The 9,230-nt window shown below is 46.2% G+C and overlaps 1 long non-coding RNA gene across 1 annotated transcript; it reads right to left on the bottom strand.

The window, feature by feature from the left end:
- Positions 1-1,175: 1,175 nt before the first annotated feature.
- Positions 1,176-8,309, bottom strand: LOC104145681 (uncharacterized). Its single transcript, XR_694389.2, has 3 exons — positions 7,980-8,309; positions 5,359-5,483; positions 1,176-4,074 (listed from the first exon to the last, which is right to left on the bottom strand). It is a non-coding gene; the product is annotated as an uncharacterized lncRNA (long non-coding RNA).
- Positions 8,310-9,230: the final 921 nt, after the last annotated feature.

Below are 9,230 nucleotides of genomic sequence, written 5' to 3'. Positions count from 1 at the left end.
GACTAAGAAGTCCAGTTTGATCAATTAGCATCTTTATTTTAATTTTTATCTTCCTAGTCACTAAGCTAGTATCAATTGAGTTTATAATTTAATCATCTCTGCATCCTCTGTTTCACTGCACGGGGGATAGGCTCAAAGGCTGCAAAAATCCCTAAGAAGAGGGAAGAGTGTTGTCAGCATTTCCCAGATGGGTTAATTGCAGGGAAGCAGGGTGGTCCCAATTAGAGAGCAAACTCCCCCCACAGCTTTGATCTCTATGTTAAGTTCTTGGACCATCTGTATTGTTAATAAAGGTTTCCTGGGAGTCTCCTTTCCACATTATTTTCAATGTTTGTTATGGGTCCAAAATATTGATACAAATTTAACCCCTCCCCTACTACTGCAAAGCAAATCTTTACTCAGAACACAAGACCTACTGTCCCACCCTCTCCTCAACCTCATGACATAAGTGTGTGGGATTAAATGATATATATATATTCCCTCCCTTTTTGGAACATTCATATTAATACCTCAAAAAATCAATAAACTTATCAAAATTCCTATTAATAAATTTTAAACAACCCAATAAATATTCCTATCAAAACTGATACACAGCAAATGTAGGTAAAATGTATTACTTTGACCCTGCTGTACCAAACTTGCAAGAAACAGCCGCGCAAGGAGGAAGAAGAAAATACACAGGATTGCAGCAGCCTTGTGAGCTATCATGCCTGTTACAGTCAAGATGAGCTCAAAAAGAGAAATAACCATCAAATGACATTATTTTGACACTTATTCTGTGCATGCCATGTGGTCAAAGAGCAGGCTATAGTCCCCTGCTTTACAGGTTGCTAGTGATAGGAAAAAAAGCCTGGCTGAGATACCGGTACTCCCGTCTCTTTCCAAGGGAGTCCACGCTATTACTGATTGCCATTGTACTAAGGCACATTTCCTCCAATTTTAAGGAATTTTAAGGAAATGGGATCCCAGAAAAGCAGCCTTCCCTTTCATCACTTTCTTCCCCCCAGCTGTGACTTGGCTGGTTTCTGTGGCAGTTGCACAACGAAGCAGAGAACAGCTTTCAAAAGAAAATGACATGAAATATCTTTGGTTCTAAATCAAATTTATTTAAGATCTAAGGATACTTTGAAGCTAAAAGCCAGATAAGGTGAGGCTGGTGGGGGAAGAGGAAATCAAAGAGAAGCAAAATAATTCATTTTTTCAAAGATGGAAATAAGCTGCTGGGAAAACGGTTTTTGTGTGTGCAATCTTAGACTCTCTACTAAAGTTTAAAGCATTGACTTGGGTCTTGAAAGTCTAGATGGGAGCTTAGTATCATAAGACAAGTCCTCTTTTCAGCCATAATGCTCGGACTTGGGCATGGATCCCGAGGTGACAGATGGTATTGGTTGCAAAACCTTCAAACCTGCAGCCAGGAAAAAAAGAATCAAAGCTCTAAAATTAAAACGTGTTTCAAGAACTGTTAAAAATACTCCATGCTTTAGCTCGGCTGACTATAGGCTTTGTTGAAGGCTGTCCTCCTAGGTATAGGAAGGATTCCAAACTTCTGAGCCTCAGATCCAACTGAAGCCGTATGAGCGAGCAACAGCCAGTGAAATCAGGCAAAGGCAAAAAAGTCATAATTTGCAAAAATGATGGCAAATAGTTTCTTCTGCAGACTCTTCAGGAGCAGCTATATCAGGTCCCTGTATGAAGTTGTATATACGAGCCAAAGAACAACAGTTTCCTGAAAGTTATAACAACGTGACACGAAACAATAGACCCCCAGCTGAAAAACTTAACTTCAGACACCTCATAGCACAGAGGTCTGGAATAGGATTTTGGTTTGGTTGCAGGCAAAACTAGGAGTTCTGGATAGGAAAGTTTTGCAAAGACTTGAAGATGCAGTGCCAGGACTTCAGTCTGAAGCCATATCTGGCTGGAGATGTGGAATCGGAAACGTGAGGGAGGAACCTACTTTGTTAGGTTCCACCTGGTGCAGAAACACAATCTGCCTTGCATTCACTAGTGCTTCCAACAGGGTCTTTTGAAACCACAAACAATCGAGCTTTCTTCCCTCAGAAAACCCAGCAGGAGTCAAGCGGCACCTGTCTTCTCTTTTACAGGCTCTGACTTTCACTGTTCTTTACCCCACGCAGTTTGTTGTTCTTGCACCTTTCCTGGGCAACTCTAAGTCCCATTCTTTGTTCTCACCCTCGAATAGCTGCAGAAAGCAGTGTCTCCTAGATGTCACGCTTTTGCTGTTTTTTCCTAGAACTCTCCTCCTATTTCAGTATTTTTCAGTTTTCTTCTCCAATGTTCCTCCAGGCTGTCAGCATCTTTACACCAAGTTTGTATTTCTTAACGTGAGCTTTGTTAATGGGCCAAAATATTTCGCCTCACACCCTTTGGCAGCAATCTTTGTCCAACTCTTGGGGACGCACCTCCCACTAACTACTAAAATGATGTATGGACATTGGACACTTAACCACATGCATTAAATCTCTGGGCTATAAAGCCTAGCAATACATTACGATACAGAGCCCCGAGTGGGACGCTGTAAGGGAGGACTTGTGCAATTGCATGGCACAAATTTATATTCCAGGATTCTAAAAGCATGACTTCTTCACAGAGCTTCGCAGTCGTTTTCCAGGAGGCCTTCACTCCAGCACAATCACACAAAAGAGAGATTTTCCTGTCAGTAGTTTTCTTTCTCATCTCCCTGGATAATGTTACTTTTGAACAAATCAAGCCAGCTTTTCCCTTTTACTTAGTTTTCCACTGAGATAATTTCTCATGCCAAATCCCTTGGTTCTTGCTCAGTTCTGACTTCTCCAGTGTTTTTTTTCCCCCTTCATTTGAACTTAGTCTCTGTCTACTTCTGAGGTCATGAACTGTGCAGTATGGACTGATTCTCCTCTCCCTGGGGCTTTGAGCAGATTGAAATCAACAGCATGTGAAATGACTCCACGTGCCAAGTTCTGCCCTCAGCTACACTTGGGCAGACCCCAGCCTCTTTGCATTTCCCATGAGGCGACAGGGGAATCAGAATGCAAACAGGAAGCAGTATCTTGAGTATTCCAAAATAAGCAAGATAGCAGAAGTACCAAGAAAAGGTGCAGCAGATGAAAATCCAAATGGATGGTATATGTGTCGCTACAGGGCTTTAAGGAAGGCCTCCCTGAGTGTCCTTCCCGTCACTGTAGAAGCCAGCTGGCACACTCTGCGTTCTCATATCGGGACCTGCAACCCACTGAGCCTGCAGGATTTCTCTGGCTTTCCACACCGTTGCTGTAAACCTCCATTAAAAGGTTATACTCCAGCAACTTGACCATATTGCATGACTTTGCACCAGAGAACCAGGAAAAGGTAAAATGTTGCATTCCTACTAATGCCATTTGGGCTCATCTCCATATTGGTGACTTGATTTTGGGTTGGGTCCTCCAGATTTCTCCCTCTCACAGAAGAGTGCTCTCAAGTAGCAAAAGGTTACTGAAGTGGGAAGACATTCTGCACACATGTGATTCTGGCTAGGTAAACAAGATTTAGAGGCTGTGATGTGGCCTCTGCAAACGCTATGGGATCAGGTCACAGGAGTTGGACTGGTAGACCTTGCTTTAAAGTTTCATCCAAAAGAAACAATTTTCTTGCTTTTTCCCCCGAACTCCCTTGAGTAAGTTTTACACCCTTGCTTAATACATAGAAAGTAGTGAGATACGGAGCTGAGATCACAGGCCTGACTGGACTGACATCTTTAGGTGTTTCTGGGATCAGCTGAGCAAACATATCCTCCTTCCTGCTCCACTTAGCTTTACTGTAAGATGAAGTTTGGGAACATTTTGGAGCACTGAGGTAAGGCATTTTCCATTCATATAGTTAGCTCCTAGGCAGGTAGGTGCAGGACAACAGCTTCCCTATGGATTCCATGGGGTCTTGGAGGTTAGGAAATCCCAGAATACTTCACCCATCAACTGGACATCCTTGTCTGCTGATATTTAGCCAGTCAGCCTGCCTGGCGGAGGGCTGCTGACTGTTTGTGAACCCAGTGGAGGTAGAGAGTCTTTCAATAGGTCAAGAATTCATTGGACAATTTGCCTGAGAAAAAAAATGTAGTAAAGTTTTTGAATGAAGGCTTCATGCTCTGCTGTAATCACACCAATGTTTAAACCCTATATAATTAATATGCTGTTCAAACTATAACTTTCCTTCATGCTCAATAATCATGTTTGGAAGCTGTTTAGAGCTCTGCCTTGAGCTTCCTGAAGAACATATGCCAGCAACAACATTTGGTGGCTTTCCGTGCTCTTGTCTGTGTTTACTCAGTTTTTCTGGTACCGCTTATCTGCGTTCTGTGCTAGCTAAAACACTTGTCAGTCACACAGCAATTAAAAGAAGCTAAACACTTCTGATGGGAAGTCGTTTACAAAGTCTACATTTGGAGCTACAAGCCCAAGCTTTTCTGCTCGGTGGATGAACCAGAAAGTCATTAATTATTCTACTCTGGAACAGATGTTTATGTGTTTGAAATTACTGGGTAACTGAGTCACTGCTTGATTTGCTGCCAAAATCTGGATTGTGGCAATGCAAATGTGGACTTCATGTCGAAGGTGGGATCAGTGCATCACTTAAAGTGCAGCCAGGGACCAGGAGGAGTGTCCCGCAGATCGCTTTGGGACTTCTATCAGCTCCTGAAGACCCTACGTTCTTAAAAGGATGCAGTTGAGCACTTCAGTTCCAAAATTTGATCTGCTTAAATTTTACTTTAAAGTAACAGAAAATGGCAACCAAAGTCCAACAAAATATCAATTCTAAATCCTTGATTACAATTAATAGCCATCCCTATTGTCACTTGGCATGTATTCCCCCCAGAAGGAATGTAGAATAACTCAATGAATAACTAGAATATCTAGATAATACTCCTAGGCTGGAAGGGGCAGCAAATGGGACAGCAGATGAGACATTTAAGAAAAGATAGGCTTAATTCATATCCTTGCTCAATTGCATCAGAGCAGAAAAAAATGTTTCTGATAAAGAAAAGTTTGGGAAAGAAATGGTATTTTTAGATTTATTTTATGAGTTAAAAAAAAATTACTGTGTGTGTCCTGGGGCAGTGGGCCAGGACAAGTGGGAACAGTTGTCTTCACCTGGTGCAGAAGCGTGAGCTCTGGGGGCCAGTGGCCTCTCTGACTGTGGCTCTCAGAGGCAGCTGAAGGACAACACTGGTCCTAGCTTAATGAGCAGTGGAAGGGTTTGGAAGGCAGGATGCAAATGTGTGGCCATCCTGATACAGCCTTTCAGCAGCAGTCCCCAGCCTCAGTTCCTGAAGCAGATAGCAGAAACTTGCAGGCTCTGCTGCATAACCACCTCAGCTTTACTCACCCCTCCAACCCTGGCGTTGCAGAATCAACAGCAGTTCATAGCAGGACTCGGAAAAGCCGGCTCTCTGCTAGCACTCCCCATCTTCCTGCCCCAGCATCTTCCATCTCTGCTGGATGTCCTTTGCTCTAACATCAAGAAGCAGGATGAAACATTATATCCCCCCACCATGTAGTGTTTAACAACTCCTTTCCCAGGGAGCTACTCCACACTGCCAGCTTGACTCCAGCTGGCTTTAAGCTTCCAGCTACGGTCTGCTCTGCCAAGCCACAGCTGTGCTCATCAGGGTGTGGCCACCAGGAAAGGGGCAAGGTAGACCCTGAGGACAACCTTGGCAGCATAGGCTTTTCAGTGGCAGCAGGACTGTGCATTTCTGAGCTGCACCGTAACATTTTGCTCAGATGGGCATTCAAGAGTTGGCAATGCTAACCTACATCCTACCCTTGCTATAAGGAGCTTAGCAAGGCACCTGCAAACACACCGAGAGCTGAAACCACAATTTTCCACAAGTTTCATCTAAAAGGGAACATAAGTTATAGAGAAGAAGACGGACAGAAACTTTCAAGGAGGAACGGCTCTCAGTCCATGAGTTGAGCGTGGAGCAGCCTGCCCAGAAAACACATTCCTGCCCTGCCTTAGGGAGTTTCCAAAGATGTCTGGCATGGACCCATGACGTCCCTGCAGAGGTGGTGGCAGGCCGTTGGCATCTCCACTGCCTGGCGCTGCCCTGCGTGCTCAGGAGGACAGGGATGGGGCTGCAGCCCTCTCATGCCAGTGTTTAACAGGCCAGCCACAGCCACGGCCACTCACCTGCTTGGTGGTGTCACATAGCATCCTGCTTTGGATTGGGCTTTGGACAACATGTAATCATATTGCAATGATATCTTTGCTTCCATAGGACATTGTTCACGGAATAGAGTTTTATGACCCATAATAAAGTGGAGTTGTGGGCCAGCATGCAAACGTTATGGTTCTTACAACACAGAGACCTGACACATCAAAACCCTGTGTTGATCTTCCTGTTTCTCTACCATAGTAGATACGTGGGAGGGGGTGTAGGGAAACAGACAGCAGCTGATTTTTGGTAAAGGTCACTTTTGCTGTTTATAGTTTAACTGCCAATTAATCCCTTACTGGCTGATTCCCCACTTCTAGCTTTTGGCCTCCTTTTTCTGTCCTTTTGTGCAGGGTGGCTTAACAGCAAGAGAGGTGAGGGGACAGGCTACTCTGGCTTTTGAACTCTTCCCGCTGACTCCAGTCACTTCTCACGTTCCTGCAGGTTTCCCCCTCTCACTCGCTGATTTTTCCAGCCATCACTACTCCGGTCAGCAATTCAGGTTAATTGGCAGAGGAAATGTTGCGTATCCATGACTAGTCCTCCCCGCCACTTCCTTCAGTCACTGATATATTATCTGTAACCAGACTCTTAAAATCCTCCCTCTCCTTCAGACTGATGGCCTGGAAGGAAAATTCTCTTTACCAAGCTGAAAGTCTGTAAATCGCTTTTCCTGGTGAATTTCTTGCCCCAAAAATGAATAGGCAGCTGAGAGCAGAAAGACCGAGGACTGGGGAAACCACAGGCCAACCACCAACAGGTTATTTTACCTTATTTCAGATTTACAGAGGAAAATTGCATCTCCTGAAATTCACCTTCTGTGGATCCCAGCCTGGCCATGCTCCCCACATGTAATTGGCTGCTGTAATTGGGTTTTCTCTGCACATGCTAGGCACTGGCAACAGCTAAGCTACGCTCCGGGGGAAGGAAGGGGGGCCTTACTCTAGTGCTATGTCTTAGGGAACACCAGTGATGAACTAATTAGTAGAATGAATTAAGCTGAGGTACAAAGGCAATGCAAGAGCATGTGGCTTATATACGTGCATGTACATACAGAAAAACTGCAGTTTTATTTGGAGACTGAATAAAACCATAACCAGGCTTCAGGGTAAATCTGCTGACTGCAACACTTGAAAATACTGGTGGAAGCATCTGTACTTAAAAGCACCTTTCTATGAGGTCTTTGCACACATTTTGGTACTATACTGCCCCTGCGTACCTTAAACACTGACACAATTAACTGAGGAGGCTGGTGCCCAGTTTGGGCACTCGGAGAGAGCCAGGACCAGTGAGTGCTGCAGAAGGGTGCAGCGCATCTCCGTCCCCTGCCAGGAGAGAAGCGTCCCACTGTGGCGCCAGGCATGCTGCTCTGAAACATCACCAAAGTCAGCCCACCCTGCAACAGGGGCAGGGGGCTGGGGGGCACGGACAGTTGTGGGGAGCTCCTGCTTTGGTCCAGATAGCCTATCTGGTTCCTGCAGGACTTGACCACTTGGAAGTAATGGTTAGTCTGGGTCATTGCTGGGTTTCTTCACCCAGCCAGCAACAGCCACACAGGCTGCTGCCACGCTCTCAGCTTGGAAAATTAAAGCTCAGCAGAGCACCATGGTGCAATATTATAATACAGAAACATGCTCTTCAGCTGGAGAAACTGCCATGTGAGGACAGGCCTGGGGCAGGAGAGGCAGACGCCAAGCTGATCTGGCTTCCTGTATCAGCGACCTTATCCCTCCTGTCTGTCCATTCGCCCTCTCCCACCAACCGAGGAGGCACATTTCCCCTCACTCACCTGAGCGCATCTGTGCCAGAAGCTCAGTGAGCAGCGCTGTGCCTGGGTGGTAGGTGCTTCCAGGCAAACGAAATTCAGACTAAAATCATACAGCCTTTGAAGCCTCCACTGCCCGACTCTGGAGCGTCTCCTGGAAAGGCTGCAAAGTCAGCCCTGCACCTTCCCTTCAGAGATGCGCACCGTGCTTCAACCAGGATGAAACACAACAATCTGCCTCTTAATCGTCATAGTGTGCTGAAAACTTGTCGCCTTCCTGGGCCTTTACCTGTGCTGAGTCCCTGCTGAATCTGGATTGAGGTCCGGGACAGCTGCTCTGATCTCCCACCACCTCCAGAGGACTGGACGCAACCACTGAAACCCCACAGTCCCTCTCGGGGCTGCACGCCTGAGCGGCTTCCTTCCCCCCACTGACAGCCCCAGCTGAGACCCTGAGCAGACGTCCCTGCAGAAATCCCCCCAGGCAGGGCTAACTCAGGTGCCTTTTACAGGGTTCAGGAGAAACGGTCATGTCATTATATACCATTACAGCTCTTTTCAACAAGTGCCGGATTCCCTTCAGAAGGCTGGTTCCTGAGGCCATTTACCTTCTGCAGTCTCACGTGCGCCAGTCTAAGTGGGTTAATTAACTTAAAGCAATGATAAATGTGGGTCTGCAGTCTCTGGTGTTCCCTAGCATCTCCCTCCTTCCCTCTCCTACAAATGCTTCATCAACCGAGGACAGGAACAGACTCAATTTCTGTCTTCAGAGGAGGTGGGGCATTAATTCTCAGCAGCGGGCAGTCTGTGTTGTTAGCCTTTCTTTGCACTCAATTTCAGACAGAGCAAAAAAAAAAAAAACGTATGGGAATGAGGCAGTGCTCGTGAGACATGAAAGAGCTAAATCAGACCAGGATGACGTCTGTGGCCAGAAAAGACGTTAAATGCATATCCATTTCAGTTCTGATTAAATCATGCAGCCCTTTGCAGTTCTTGGAGAGAAGCCTGCGCTGCCGGGTGCAGCGGCCGTGCTGCCGACGTACATGGTCCGCACTGGGGGCAGCCTGGAGAGGGATCTGCCATGAGGCCAGATGGCAAGAGGTGCCCACAGAGCGCAGGTGTCCACGTGAACGCGCAGACGGTCTGTCCGCGGCTGCCACTGGCGAGGCGAGTCCATGAGACGTCTCATTCAGCACTTTGTGCACCTCAGCTGCTTTCTGACGTTCCCAATTTGACGGAGGAGGCCGGCACCCATTCTAACGTTTGCAGGAAAAT

Source organism: Struthio camelus, chromosome 11, assembly GCF_040807025.1.
Source record: "Struthio camelus isolate bStrCam1 chromosome 11, bStrCam1.hap1, whole genome shotgun sequence".
Classification (NCBI taxonomy): domain Eukaryota; kingdom Metazoa; phylum Chordata; class Aves; order Struthioniformes; family Struthionidae; genus Struthio; species Struthio camelus.
The sequence above is the reverse complement of the archived record's forward strand: the minus strand, read 5'-3'. Positions and strand labels throughout refer to the sequence as shown.